We start from the raw sequence: 15434 nt of genomic DNA, 5'->3' as shown, positions 1-15434 counted from the left end.
CACAAAAAAATTGTCTAACCCTTTCTTAAACATATCTATTGAATCTGCCATCACAACCTTCCTTGGCAATGAATTCCATATCTTGACTGCCCTTACTGTAAAGAACCCCTTCCTTTGCTGGTTGTGAAATTTCCTCTCCTCTAACCTTAGGGGGTGACCGCTTGTCCTGTGTATAATCCTTGGGGTAAAAGGTTCCCATGAAAGTTCTCTGTATTGACCCTTAATGTATTTGTACATAGTAATCATATCTCCCCTTAGACACCTCTTTTCTAAAGTAAACATGCCTAAACTGGCTAACCTTTCCTCATAACTTAATGACTCCATACCCTTTATCAATTTTGTCGCCCTTCTCTGAACCCTTTCTAGTTCCAAATTATCTTTTTTTATAGAGTGGTGCACAGAACTGTACTGCATATTCAAGATGAGGTCTTACCAATGATTTATACAGTGGCAAAATTACACTGTCTTCCCTTGAATCTATGCCCCTTTTTATGCATGCTAATACTTGATTTACCCTTGCAGCTGCTGCTTGACATTGAGCACTATTGCTAAGTCTACTGTCTACGAGCACTCCCAAATACTTTTCCATTATAGATACTCCTAAATTAATTCCATTTAATTTATAGATTGTGCTGTTGTTTTTGATCCTTAAATGCATAACCTTACATTTATCTATGTTAAACCTCATATTCCATTTGGCCGCCCAATCCTAGTTTATTTAAGTCCCTCTGTAGAGAAGCTACATCTTGCTCTGATTTTATTACCTTACAGAGTTTAGTGTCATCTGCAAAAATAGAAACTTTACTCTCTAAACCATCACCAAGGTCATTACTAAATATATTAAAAAGGAGTGGCCCCAGCACAGAACCTTGAGGTACTCCACTTAAAACTTTTGACCAATTAGAAAATATTCCATTTATCACAACTCTCTGTTCCCTATTATCTAACCAGTTTTCAATACAAGTACAAATGTTGTTTCCTAGACCCAGTTCCCTTAATTTGTAAACTAACCTCTTGTGTGGCACTGTATCAAAGACTTTTGCAAAATATAATTAGACCACATCTACTGTGCTGCCCTGGTCTAAGTTCCCACTAACTTCCTCATAGAAACTAATTAGATTAGTTTGACAAGACCTATCCCTCACAAATCCATGTTGATTCCCACTAATAATCTTATTGCGCACCAAGTAATCCTGAATACCATCCCTTAATATACCTTCCAGTACTTTCCCCACTATTGATGTCAGGCTTACAGGTCTATAATTCCCTAGTTGTGAAATAATTCCCTCCTTAGACTTCCTCCTTGTGCCTAGAGCTATCTCATGATGCTAAAACATATTTTTGCTCAGAAAACCAGATCCCTACCTGGTGATGCATATGTAATATTTGAACCATGGCTTGTAAAAAATCTATGATGCTGACACATGGAAACACATATGCAATACTGGGGACTATTATGAGAAGTTGAGACATGTCTGGTGACAATTTTGCTATATTGTTTCATACTGAAACCATTAAAAAGTATTTTTTTCAAAATAATCTGTTTTTGTATATATAACCATAGAAATACACTCAACAATAAATTAAACAAATATAACAAAATAAAATAGATTCATATCTTGTGACAAGTGTAATATGCTGATGCACATCTTTAGGTAAGTATAATATGCTGATGCACATCTGGAGCTAAGTATAATATGCTGATGCACATCTGGAGCTAAGTATAATATGCTAATGCACATCTGATGGCACATCTGGAGCTAAGTATAATATGCTAATGCACATCTGATGGCACATCTGGAGCTAAGTATAATATACTGATGCACATCTGGAGCTAAGTATAATATGCTAATGCATATCTGGTGGCACATCTAGAGCTAAGTATAATATGCTGATGCAAAGCTGATGGCATATCTGGAGCTAAGTATAATATGATGATGCACATCTGATGGCGTCTATAATAACCCATTTCATATCTGGAGACATATAAACATGCTGATGTCAAGTTTGAGGGTTCTAAAAAAAAGGAATTTATGCTAATTCTCATATTCTGGTTGTATCTCTTGATATTGAGAATGTAAAAGCTATTTTTACATTTCTTAAAATAATATGATTATTCTTTTGTTCCACATAATTAATAATAATTATTAAAAATAATCTATGCTATTTTTATTAGATTTTGGCATAATAAAGGAGTTACTATGGGTAGAGATTTTACACTTTGTTTTGCTTATTTATACCCATACTGGTGATAGGAGAATATATGGTTATTCACTCTTTCTGTGTATCCGTGTTCCTCAAGAATTTTTAATTTTGGAAGTTGGATATCGTTGATTAATTATTTTGTCAGAACATTAAATGACAGTGATTTGCATTTATTTTTTAAGTCCACAGTGGATTTAGTTTTCATGGCATTTCTGACTGTGACTGATCAAGGATAGTCTGATGGTTCTTCTTTGTCAAACCCTGCTGACGCAATAACAAACCTGCTTTCAAGCATCATAAACCACCATCCTCAATATCAGGTAAATGGAAATTGGCAAATTCTTGCATTATAATAGACCTGTGCTCTTTTTTATTCCATGAACAACAAGATAATTAAATCAACAATGAAATAAAGCAAGTAGCAAGGGTAGAATCTAAGTTACCAACAAACACAGATAAGAATGAAAGAACAGAATAAAAAACACGTTACAGATTGCCTAATAGTATTGTATTGCATGCTTTATAAATATTTGTCAAAGTAGAGAAAACATAGTTTATTATTTTTATTTTATAACTATACTGTATATTGGTGTCCAAGGTTCCCAAATCCAATCAAATTTGGAATGACACCGATTCTGGGTATTCTTAATTCTACGGAAGGTTAATTCTTTGTTCACTAGTGCTTTCCTTTGAGAAATAGGTGGCGTGGCTGGAGTCTTCCATTGTATAGCTAAGAGCAGTCGTGCATAAAGCATTGCATATTTTAGTAGGATCTGTTAACATTTTGATAGTTCTCAATCAAACCATGAAGGCATAGTTTGGAAGGGAAGATGTCTATCAAGTACAAGTTGGACCACATGCATGGGCAGCACGGTGGCTTAGTGGTTAGCACTTCTGCCTCATCTGTGAGGAGTTTATATGTGCTCCCCGTGTTTGCGTGGGTTTCCTTCAGGTGCTCCACATTCCTCCCATACTCCGAAAACATACTGGTAGGTTAATTAACTGCTGTCAATTTGACCCTAGTCTCTCTGTCTGTGTGTGTAAAGGAATTTAGACTGTGAGCTCCAATGGGGCAGGGCCTGGTGTGAGTTCTTTGTACTGCGCTGCAGAATTAGTGGCGCTTTATAAATAGATGATGATGATGCATGACTTCTCACCAGCAGGCTTGGACTTGAATGCAGTTCTAGACATGATGTGTAAAGGTGTTAATAACCATACAGAAGTTCAAAAAGAAAAAAAAAGGAACACCAGACATAGTGTAATTCTTTTTCACACCAAAAAAAGTGTATAGTGATGTCATTTGAGACGCATACCAAAGTGCTCTTAATTAAACAGTTTATCTGATGTATTGCTTGATGAAGTACACAGTTAGCCTTCTTTTCTTCCCCCAATGGGCAGTTCAAATATATACTGAAACACAAAGGAATAGCCAAATATTGCAGTATGTCCTTCAAACTGGATTCATTCAATCATCAATTTAACTACTCAGATTGTTAAAAAGTGTAATTTAATGAATAATTTAAAACAGCAATAATATGCCCATACATTAATAAAAAAAAAACAACTCGCATATCTGTCCTCCTCCTTATGAAATTTCGGCTTAGACTCCCAGCCAGATGTAAAGCAACTCCTGGGTAGTTCTGGAGGCACATCCAATCGCAAAGTACCCAATGCATTTCGTCTCTAACAAGATTTTTTCAAGGGGTTACTCCAGAAGGGCCCATCGCATAGGGATAAAAAAATCTTCCTGTATAAGTGCACCTCAAATATTTTAAGTTACTATAAAAGTCTGAAAGTTTACATAGATGTTTTCAAACGTTATTAGTAGCTCTTTTGTGTAATCCAGAGAATAGATAGCACTTACCCACCAATTATGAAACATGACACTTATATGGGAATTGAGGATCGGTAATAAAGTATTTTAAGCACATTTTTATAGAGTGCTGATTCCTGACTTTACATTAAACTCTTTTATACAAGGTAACATAAAATGAAGGCTTAGTTGCCATTTAAAAACTGTGGGCCTTTTGCAAGGTTGGATAAAGAAGGTTTGAAACAGATAAAGAAGTCTGGACAAGATATTCATTTTTATTGAGGCGACTTTACCAATCCATGATATGTATTGAGGTGTCCAAGAGTGGAGATCGTCCTTTAAGGTGGCTATTAAAATGGGAAGGTTGGCCGCAGTTAGCTTATTTTAACTTTTGGCTAGCTTGATCCCTAAATATTTAATATGTTGCGATTGCCAATTAAACTTAAAGGTGTCTTGCAAGTGTTTTTGAGTATTAGGTTGAAAGTTAAGAGCTAGGGCTTCAGTTTTAGCTGAGTTAATTTTAAAGTTGGAGAGTAGACTATAATCTTTAATTTTGGAAAAACAGAAGGGACTGAAACGTATGGATTTGTGAGGTTAATGAGTACGTTGTCTGCAGAGAGGGCCAATTTAGATGACCTAGTGCCAGATGAGTTCCAGTACGGTATTCTAGCGGCATCATTAATGCGAAGAGGAGGGAGAAAGGGGACATTCTTGTCTAGTACCGTTCCGAATTGTAAAAGTCGGAGAGGCAGAACCATTTGCCAACACTATTGATTGAAGCAAATTTTACACTATTACTGATATCCCCCCATCCCTCTTTACTCTGTCTATAATATTCTCACTTCTTTTTCACCATCTGATCATACCCTTTCACCCTCACTTTACACCCACTCTTACATATCTCTGCACCCAAGCCCTATATCCCCTCACCTGTCTCTTATCCTGCCCTTTCCTACCTGACAAAGTTGCACATTTACACTGGAGTACTTAGATCCCATCCTTACATATATATCATAATTTAATAGCGTTCCTACCTCAGTCACTCCATCATCATCCTTATAATTCTATCTCTAAACCTGACCAAAGCTCTCACTCTCCACAATCATCCCTCTTAACTACACTTTTACACTCATCCCTCTCAAATACCATATATCTTTACTCTACTTCCAGAACACAAAACCTTTACTCTACTTCCAGAACACAAAACTCCCTTTTCTGCACTTGTATCCACACGTCTAACTTCTCTAACATCAGTTACTATTATTTATAGATTTATCCGCATTTCCAAACTCTCATCACTTTCATATTTCATCTACTTTTACTCTGCCTATTATTAAACTCAGCTTATCTTCCCCTACACCACCACACCTCTCTGCATCCGCCTATACATTTCCTTCTCCCTTTTTCCCTTACGGCTCCTATCTGCACCTACACATTCTTCCTACTCCATGTACCAACAGCCACTTTAACTACCCCCTACCCCTCCCACTTGCACCCACTCCCCCCCAAGCCCAGACACACCAAACCCACAACCTCCTTGTTTAGTAATACTACACTATCCTTACCGAGCTTGTCGCATTGGGAAGCACAGACCAGGACCAAAGCATCACAACTAGACCCCACGGATAACAACAACCAAGGTAACCTTTATTATCAACCACATACAGTCCGCTCTCCATGGCTGAGAACAGAAAAGTGGGATATATGTCTGTTTTATTTGTTTAAAATACATATGTTCATACTGCGCTTGTGCACAAAAAAATGTATAATGCAGATTTGGTCACATATTACACTTGCGACTCCTTACAGGAAAAGCAGGATGAGCATAGGCCAAATACTGTAAGGGTGTGTTCACATAATTGTGACTGAGTTGGACCTGTATCCAAATGCATATACATCTGCCAAGAGGTTGTATCACTTGTGATAGCTAGAGAGCTGGTGCAACGGGACGCAATGATGATGCTGACGATTGGCAGCTACTGCTAGCAGCTTTTGATTGGATGTTTGCGCATTCACAGAACATTAAATAGCGCTGTACTTTGAGGGGGATATGATACAAGGAAATGATATATAATATGAAACAGAAGGTAAAGATGGCCCTGCCCATACAAGCTTACAATCTAATAGGTGTGGGGAACAATTAATGCAAAAGGTAATTAAATAACAATTGTAACTGGTGGTCGGAAACTTGCCTGTGGCTATTGTAAGACAGAAGCATTATCAACTGCCAACAATATGCTGCATGGGCACTCTTGTGGTCATTCACCAACTCAGAGTAGCTGTGTGTCTGGTTATTTATTCTCTTTCCTCATGGACTGTGGCAATATTTTTTTTAGACAGTGGAAAGACAAAGAAACTCAGATTTTGCCAATTACCTCTACACTGAGCAACAAAGTGACAGTTTTTTATTCACATTACCTGCGGATCTAAGAGCGCTACTAGAGTATCTAATCCTTTACTGATTACATCCGGTTAAAGACAGGAGGCTTAGTTGTTTGTGGCTGTGGTGCGATGTGTGTGTGACAACCCAGTGTCCTGTAGGATGATGTTTTTGGTTGTGTCACACCGGATGGTGGTGTGGTCTGTATGATTCATGTTGAGAAGGATGAGAGGTGTATTTATAAAGTGCAAGAATGCTATACTGGAGGATATAGGATTAAGGTTAGTACATACAATCTTTACTATCTGTAGGGGAGGTGTGATCAATAAACAAAAGATAGACAAGGAATGAGTATGAAAAAAAATATGAAGAAAAATTGTAAACTAAATATATAGAAATAGAAGAAATAAAAGTAGTAAACAGGAATAATTAATATTGGTATATAATGAGGAAAATTAAAATAATTAAAATTAAGTGAGAGAAATAGGGTATGGTGAAAATGATGTTGAAAGAGGAGAAAGGATGGGTAGGAGTGGGATTGTATGGAATGAAGATGATTTGAGTGAACATGTGTGTGCCTGAATTATCGACTATGAAGATGAGTTTGGGATTTGTGAAGTAAAGAGAGTAAACAAAGTGTATTAGATCAGGATCAAGGAGTCTTTTAAAAGTAGCAAAAAAGAAAAAATATGAGTATATTAATTGTGGATAAATAATACTAATAGTGTTGCAGGAATAGTTAATACACTATCTAATACATGTAGCCCGTGGCAGACAGGTAATTGGTGGGAAGAATTTAGGGTAATCTCACCTTTACTCAAGTTCTCAAATATAGTACCTCCACTCGAGTCGTGTTCTCAGTCCGGGATGCAGATCTACTCAAGGTCCACAAGTGATTGACTCTGGATACCCTTGCCTGATTTATGACCACTCACACACACTCCAGCTAAAGGGGATAAGCCACTATGCACATTTATTATAATGCCATATAACTTAGAAACATATAATCTTATAAGTAGTGGGTGACATATTACAAATTCAGTCTATGATAAGGTTGGTAAGTTGATGATTCATGTGACTGCAAGATAAAGAAAATGCAATGACAATAGTACAATGTATTGGTAGATGAACATTAACTGAACAATGGCAATATTATAGAAGACAAAAAATATGACAATTAATGATAACAGGTAAATGGATGAACAATAGTAACACATGTGATTTTGAAGTTGAAATATCTTTTAACAACTCTCAATCAATGTTTTTGCTATATTTTAAATTACACTCTTTATCATTCTCATAGGCTAAATTAGCTTTAAAAAAGGTATCACTCCTGTTTGTACTGACAAGCGCATACCCTGAAGCATAAAAAATTGAATATAGGAGAAATAGGTGAAATAGAAAAGTTTACTCCTGCTAAGTGCACATTCTAGACCATAATTGGGCCCTGAATCTAAAGATGATGAGGTCTCTTGTAGGTGAAAATGTTGAAGAAGATAACTTTCTCTCTGAAGAAGATAATGAGGATGGGCATTGTAGGACAAATAGAATGAATGACAATGATATTGGTAATGTACCCAGTTCATATAGCTTCTGGATATTTATCTAACACCAATAAATGATGTCCCTTGAACAAGAGTAAGGACAAATAAGTGCATTGAAAAATAATCAAAATAGTCCCTTTCTTGATAAGCATTATTAAATGATAGTGGTATAGGAAGACTCCTAGCAATGTAAGAATGTTCAAAGCTAAGCTTCTATTCAAATAGGCTGTAATACAAGCAAATAGATCCAGGTGTGGTGCATTGAGTACATGGCAGCAGACACTGATGGGTTCTGGAAACCTAGAGGACTCTTTAATAACATATCAAAAGCCTAGGTGCCTCTCCTCTCTGAATGGCAATATAGCTGTGGTATTAGCAAATAGCAGCAGGATCCTGGATCAATGGAAAGAAAACAAGACAGACAACCTGCAGACAATTGGAACAATTCCAGATTCTCCATTGACCTCTAGACTGTAGCTAGATTCCATTTGTTTCTTTATTTTTGCCCAAATTCAGACAACAGTTGTCAAGCCATTTGTAGCATTGTAAAGCCATAGTCAGTAGAGGTAGGGACCTTAACCATCTAGGATCCTCATCCATGTTACGCCATTTGAATCGAGTTCTTGGAAAGCTCTTGTGAAAATCAGAAACTTATGCTAAAAAAATAACAACAAGCAGTCCAGCATCAGCTACTTCCCTTCTCTCAGCTAGATCTCAGCACCTGCAATCTACACTCCCAACACCTTCATCATCAATATCCTCACAAGTGATTGGAGTTAGTCCTGCATCCAAGTTGCTAATGCGAGATAACTCTTCCCCTATCCAGGACTCCTCAGAAGAATCCTTGAGCGTTAGGCCCACTGCTGCTGCTCCTGCTGCTGGGGGTGGATCTTCAACCCAGAAGCAGACCAAGAAGAAGACTACTAGTAATTTACAACAATTGACCGTTAAACAATCCTTAGCAAGAATGAAAACTGTCACCCAAAGCGGATCACAGACACCATGGCGACTATGCTAGTATCAGATCTGCGTCCAATATCCACTATTAATGCAGCTGGTTTTAGACAATTACTTGAGGTCTTGTGTCCCCGTTACCAAATTCCATCACAACACCAATTTACTAGAAAAGCTTTTCCTCACCCTTACCAGAAGGTTCTTAACAATGTAATTATTGGGCTACAAAATGCCATTCTACCCACTGTACACTTAACCACTGATATGTGGACAAGAGGATCTGGGCAAAGTAAATATTATATGACTGTGACAGCCCACTGGGTTGGTGATTCGCCTTCACCAGCAGGAACAGCAGCAGCATGTACCCAAGTACATCACATTTTTCAGAGGCAGGCTACTCTGTGTATCATCTGCTTCACTAAGAGGCATATTATTATTATTATTAGTATTATTATTATCATAGATTTGTAAGGCAACACAGCCACAGCGCTGTACAGTAGGGAAGACAAGGACATACACAAAACAAGACATAAGTAAAACAAGAACAGACAAGGCAGACAAATGAATGGAGACATGAAAAAAAAGGGTATGAAGGACCCTGCTCATTAGAGAGCTTACATTCTAAAGGGAAGATGGCACAGTTGAAACAAGAGGAGCAAGTATGGCTCAGAGTGGAGATTGGGATAGTTGTGAGGGTGCATTAGTATGAATAGTGTCATCGAGGATAAGGTCACTTCTAAAAAAGAGATGGGTTTCAAAGAGCATCGAAAGATATGAAGGCTGTGGGAAAGTCTGATTGAGCATGGTAGGGAATTCCTTAAGTGGGGAGCAGCATGGGAGAAGTCTTGGGTGAGAGGTGGTTATCATAGACGAGACAAGGTGCAGGTCAGAGATAATACGACTGACAACCTGCTTGAAAAGCTAAGGGATGTCATTGCAACATCGCATATCCTGCTTGGACTCTCCTGAGGATATGTGATTTCTGATAACGCCACCAATATTATTAGAGCATTACAGCAGGGGAAATTCCATCACATTCCCTGTTTTGCTCACACAATCCACTTGGTGATACAGAACTTTTTAAAAAAATAACAATGACATGCAGGCGATGCTTTCTGTGTCCCGAAATATTTAGGGTCATTTTTGGGATTCTGCAACAGCATGTAGGAGAATGAAGCAGTTGCAAGAATAATGCAAATTAGGGGGAATGTACTTTAGTCCAGTGCAGTGGAAAATTCTTTCCGTGTTGTGCAAGGTGCTGAAACCACTCGAAGTAGTCACCTGTGAAGAGAGTGCAGACACTGCTAGGTTGAGTCAACTGATTCCCCTAAGTAGACTTTTTGAAAAGCAGCAAGAGAAATTGAAGGAGGAAATTAAACAAAGCAATTCCGCTAATTATGTTGGACTTGTAGATTAAGTACTTTATTCACTTTGACAGGATCCAAGAGTTATCAACATCATTACATCATTACATTTTGGCAACTGTGCTTGATCCAAGGTTTACGAGCTATGTCTTTTCTTTCTTTCCAACTGATCCAGATCTCAAGAGATGCAATGAGCTTTTGGTTAGCAAGCTCAAGCTCAAGTGATACATGACACAATGAGGTCTCCTCCTTCAATTTTTCTGGAAATTGCTGCTAGGAAAAAACTTGGCTTTCCAAAGACACTCAGTGGTGATGCAGATGAGTCTGCACAACATTTTGACATTTGGTCTGGTCTAAAATAATTGCCCAAAAATCGTGACAGTTGTGCCGTAAAATTAACTATAAATTCCATGAGGAAGGCCATTACCGACAATTACATCAAAGTGCAGACGTCTGTGAAGGTGGATTCCATCGGGGATTAAATAGTATTGCTTGAGGATGATGTACACACTGATGAGGGTGAATATAATGACATTGTAGATTGCAGGTGCTGAAATCTAGCTGAGAGAAGGGAGGTAGCTGATGCTGGTATGCTTGGTAATATTTTGGGTAGAATGGCATGTTGGCAATTTTATGTTTTTCTACAGAAAACTTTTAACTTTATTGGAGAGGTGTTTATTTCTTTACAAAGGTACAAGTTTTTTATTTACATTTTTGTTTCCCTGACTTAAAACCACTATGCACTTGAACATAGACTTTAGCACATGAGGTAGAGGGATTAGTATCATCATGACTGAGACTGAGGAGTGAAAAGACTACTGTTTCTGTATGAGCTATGGCACAGTAGAAAGTCACTGGACTTTTTTTAAGAACACTGACAGCTCTATTATTACAATTTTTGTTTCAGCACTGAACTCTGCCACCTTTCCTGTTTCTGAGTGAGCTATGGTACAGTAAAATGTAACTGCGTATTTAGACCAAGCCAGCCAGCCCTATTATTTCTATTTCAGCAATGACAATTATCAATGGAGCACTCCTCTTTGTGGTTTACCTATATAACACAGTACAATGTGACTGCAGATTTAGAAGACCAAACCTGCCAGCCCATTTATTTGTTTTTCAGGAATGACAATTAGCAATGGAGCAATGGAGCTCTCCTCGTTGTGTGTAACCTATATAACATCATACAATTTGACTGCAAATTCAGAAGACCAAACCTGCCAGTCCTAGTATTTGCATTTCAGCAATGACAATTAGCAATTAAGCAATGGAGAAATGGAGCTCTCCTCTTTGTGTGTAACGTATATAACTCCGTACAATTTGACTTCAAATTCAGTAGGCCAAGCCTGTCAGCCCTAGGACTGGGCCTCACTGCCGGTTATAGTCCCTGCTTGCTAGCATACTTCTCCTGCTGTTGTTGTACTTGCTGTTTTCTGTGTTACCGTTGCTGACCCCTGCTGGCCTGGATTTTGACATTGCTGATTTGCCTGTGACCCTGACCCCTTGCTTGGATATTGGCGCTGCTGATTTGCCTGTGACCCTGACCCCCTGGCTTGTATACTGACTTTGCTGATTTGCTTGTGACCCTGAAACCTTTGCCAAGATACCTGATTCCTCCTCTTTGTAATACCTGTGCTACGATCTCAGTTATTAACTCCTACTACTAGAGTACAAGACCTGGGGGCATCCGAGTACCTGTGAGCATGTCTAGCTCTACAGGAAAGGTGGCTGCTATAGGCGAAGACCTCTGAAGCGGTTCTAGGAGTTGATACCTGGGGCATAAACCGTAACATAGCTTTACATTGCATGTAAATACATGTTTGGTTGAACAAATTGCATCCTGATTCTAAAAATAGCTCAGACCTCAGTGGGCTGGCTTACCTTTAGAGGCTGTGTTCAAATCTGTATAAAAAGCACTGTCTTGTATTGAAAATTGTTCTTCTGATTTCATCTGACCTGCCCACTGGTACCTTTAGCCAGTTAAGAGCAAATAAACATCTTGCATCAAAGACCTGCTTGAAAACATCTTCAATATTGCTGTTTTCCTGTGCTCTGCAAATTAGACCCTAAATCTAATCCATTCTTCAGCTGTCTCTGAGGTTTGGGCCCAAGCTTTTCCAGTACCACCTCTCTGCCGCTACCCATGCAGCCCTGGTCAGTGTGATAGGCCAGGGGGATCCATCCAGAGCAGGATTTATCACTAGGCAACCTAGGCAATTGCCTAGGGCCCAGCGGTCCCCAGAGGGCCCTCCCAGGGCCGGCGGTGAGACCAACCTTTAAAAATGGGCCGCTACTTATGGGCCAGTGCTATTTGCTTGCCCCCCTGGGCTAAAGTCTGCCAGCCAGCCCCTGAATAGGGGTATATGTTATGCTAAAAACTATAGTGCTATGGACTTTTTCAGGGAGGGGGCCCCAAACCAGTATCTTGCCTAGGGCCCCATGAGGTCTAAATCCGTCTCTAGATCCATCCACAGCTTCCCTGATCCATAGTAAGAGGTCAGGGCAATTTTACATAAAATTGCTAAAAGGAAAAGGTCTCCCTATATATTAACTTAATAATAAAGTAAGGGAAAATTGGATGGTTACTTCAAAAAGACAGGTTCCGCTATCACATGATTGCAATTTAACTATGAAAATGTTGCTTCAGCATTTTAGGAAATTACATAGTGGAGCCATGGCCTCCTATTGAGAACAGTGTAAATACTTGGGCTGCAGAATACTGCGATTATCTAAGTGGAAAAGTAGTATTCTAAAACTTCTGATTAGCATCTCCCTAAAAGTGCGCAAGAAAAGCAACAGCATGAAAATAATATTTATTTTCCTAATAATCTGAATCCATAGAATAAATGAGAGGTAAAATTAATGTTGATGAGAGCATGGAGAATTGAGTCTGATTCATATAGGTAAATTAACTCCTTAGAGACTAGACCAATTTTCACTTTGCAATGTTCTTGTTTACCATGTTACTTCACCACTATTAATTGTACCCCATAAATGTAAATAGCTAGTACTCCATTCCTAATAGAACCTTTATTACTTTTGATGAGATGACTAGTTATGCTACAATGTATTATTTGCATTCAAATACTATAATGCCTCAACCCACATTAAAGGCAACACAAGCATTTCCCTGCTAAATGCTTTAGTAGCCATAGCTGCACAACAAAGAGTAAATAGTATTCAGAGAGTCCTTGGGTTTGTTGGTCACATGTGTTGTAATAGAACTGTCATAAACTAGCTTCACATGGTAACTGATTGAGGCTGGTTGATGAAGTCTCACATAGCAACATAGGAGCTGTAATAAAGGGAAATCACTCACCTTTGAGATGAGCTTTTTTAGTGTGAACAAGGCTGAAATATCTGCTGACTAGAGATGAACGAAATTATGGTGAAATTTTATGCAAACTAAGTTTTGCAGTGAAATAAGTTATTTGGAAGGTGCAGTGATACAGGGCCTTATGTACATTTGGACACAATTACGCTTACAAGATAAGTGTAAATTGTTTCCCATAGTTTGCTCTGTATTCAGAGTCTAATGTATCTTAAGTCAATACTGAATAGCATTTTAATATGATGCTTAAATTGTATCCTACAATTAAACAAACTCATTAAATAAAAAAACAAATAAGCAGATAAAAAAAAAATAATCAGGGGACCACACTCTTTTTGACCCCTAATTTTACCAGTACCAGCCTAGGCTAGAAGCACTTAGGCTGCTTTTGGCAATTGCGGGGGGATCCAACACTTTTTTCCCTTCAATTTAGCCAGGAGGCTAACAGCACTAGGTCTGGTTGCATACTTCCCATCTGTCCCTATTTCAGCGGCACAGTCCCAATTTAAGGGCTCTGTCCCACTGTCCCACCTGGGGACATGTTTGTCTTGCAGGTGGGAATGTTGTGGGGGAAGGAAGATATCTAACGAGCAGTCCAGTGCTTTCAGTGATGTGACCATGCTCCCTGTAGTGCTGCCGGTGACTTGCTTGATGTTGAGAGGTATGTGGTTTGATTTTTTTAGGAGGGAGACCTCACTCGCTCTTTTTTTAAAAAAGATGCAATTCTTTCTACTGTGCATATAAAGTAAGTAAAAGCACATTTTACGCTTCAACATAGGTCTTACGTCCTGCTCTACATCACTCCCACAATCTCAGTTCCGCTATTGCCTTGTCATTTCTCACTATATTTTTCATACTGTTTTTGCAGAATCTATAAACAATAACAGTCAATTTATTCTGATGTGGGGTGTGGTTGGGTTAGGACTTAAGTCCAATTTTTGTTTTTCAAACATGCAAAATGCAGAATGCGGAACTGCTGATCTTGCAAAAGGAGTAACTGAACAGATTTTATTTATTTTTTTTAATAAATGGAAGAATAAAAGGGAATAGGTTCATTGTGCAAGTAGATAGTGGGCCTGATGCTTTTATAACTGTGTGTGCCTTCTGTGCACTAAAAAACTTATGTGCAGGTGTACATTGCCTGTATGTTAAGTTGTAAACTATTTCAGTGCATTCTGAACATGCACATAAAAGTTTAACACAGAAATATCAGATGGGTTATTACCCTCACTATGCAGCTGAGTCAAAAGTGTATTTGTTGCACTGCACACATCTCACAGCACTATTTTCAGCTGCATGTTTCTGACGCTTGTAGTCCCTTGCGCTACAAGAGGTGTGTCAGATCACTTTCAATTGGAGTATTGTTAGTACATTGAGATTCACTCGCCTTTCATATGCTTTAATATTTCGATTTTCATGCAAGATTGAAAACGTTGCTACAAAATGTAAATGATGCACCTGCGCAAGACAGATGCAAATCCCTCTGCGGGATTCATGTATATAAAAATGCACATATTGCAAGATGTATTTAACTCAAAAAATAGATGTGCAAATGCAAGCATCCACTGTGCCCAACTCAAAACCAGCCCCAGTGTCCAAGTAAACATCAGTGAAAGATGTTTTGCCAAATGGAACACTAATGTCTTCATTATGTATTAATCTTATATCAAGTACAATTTTGACCACTACAAATGTACATACTTTATTATATTTACAGTTTAGTTCTGATGCTCTTTCTTTCTTTGTAACATAGCTGTTACACTACTCAATAGCCATTTTGCGTTTGAATATATATATATCAATATCCATGTAATGTTGTGTATAGAATCCAAATATACCATCA

This window comes from Mixophyes fleayi, chromosome 1, assembly GCF_038048845.1.
Source record: "Mixophyes fleayi isolate aMixFle1 chromosome 1, aMixFle1.hap1, whole genome shotgun sequence".
NCBI classification, from domain to species: domain Eukaryota; kingdom Metazoa; phylum Chordata; class Amphibia; order Anura; family Limnodynastidae; genus Mixophyes; species Mixophyes fleayi.
The sequence above is the reverse complement of the archived record's forward strand: the minus strand, read 5'-3'. Positions refer to the sequence as shown.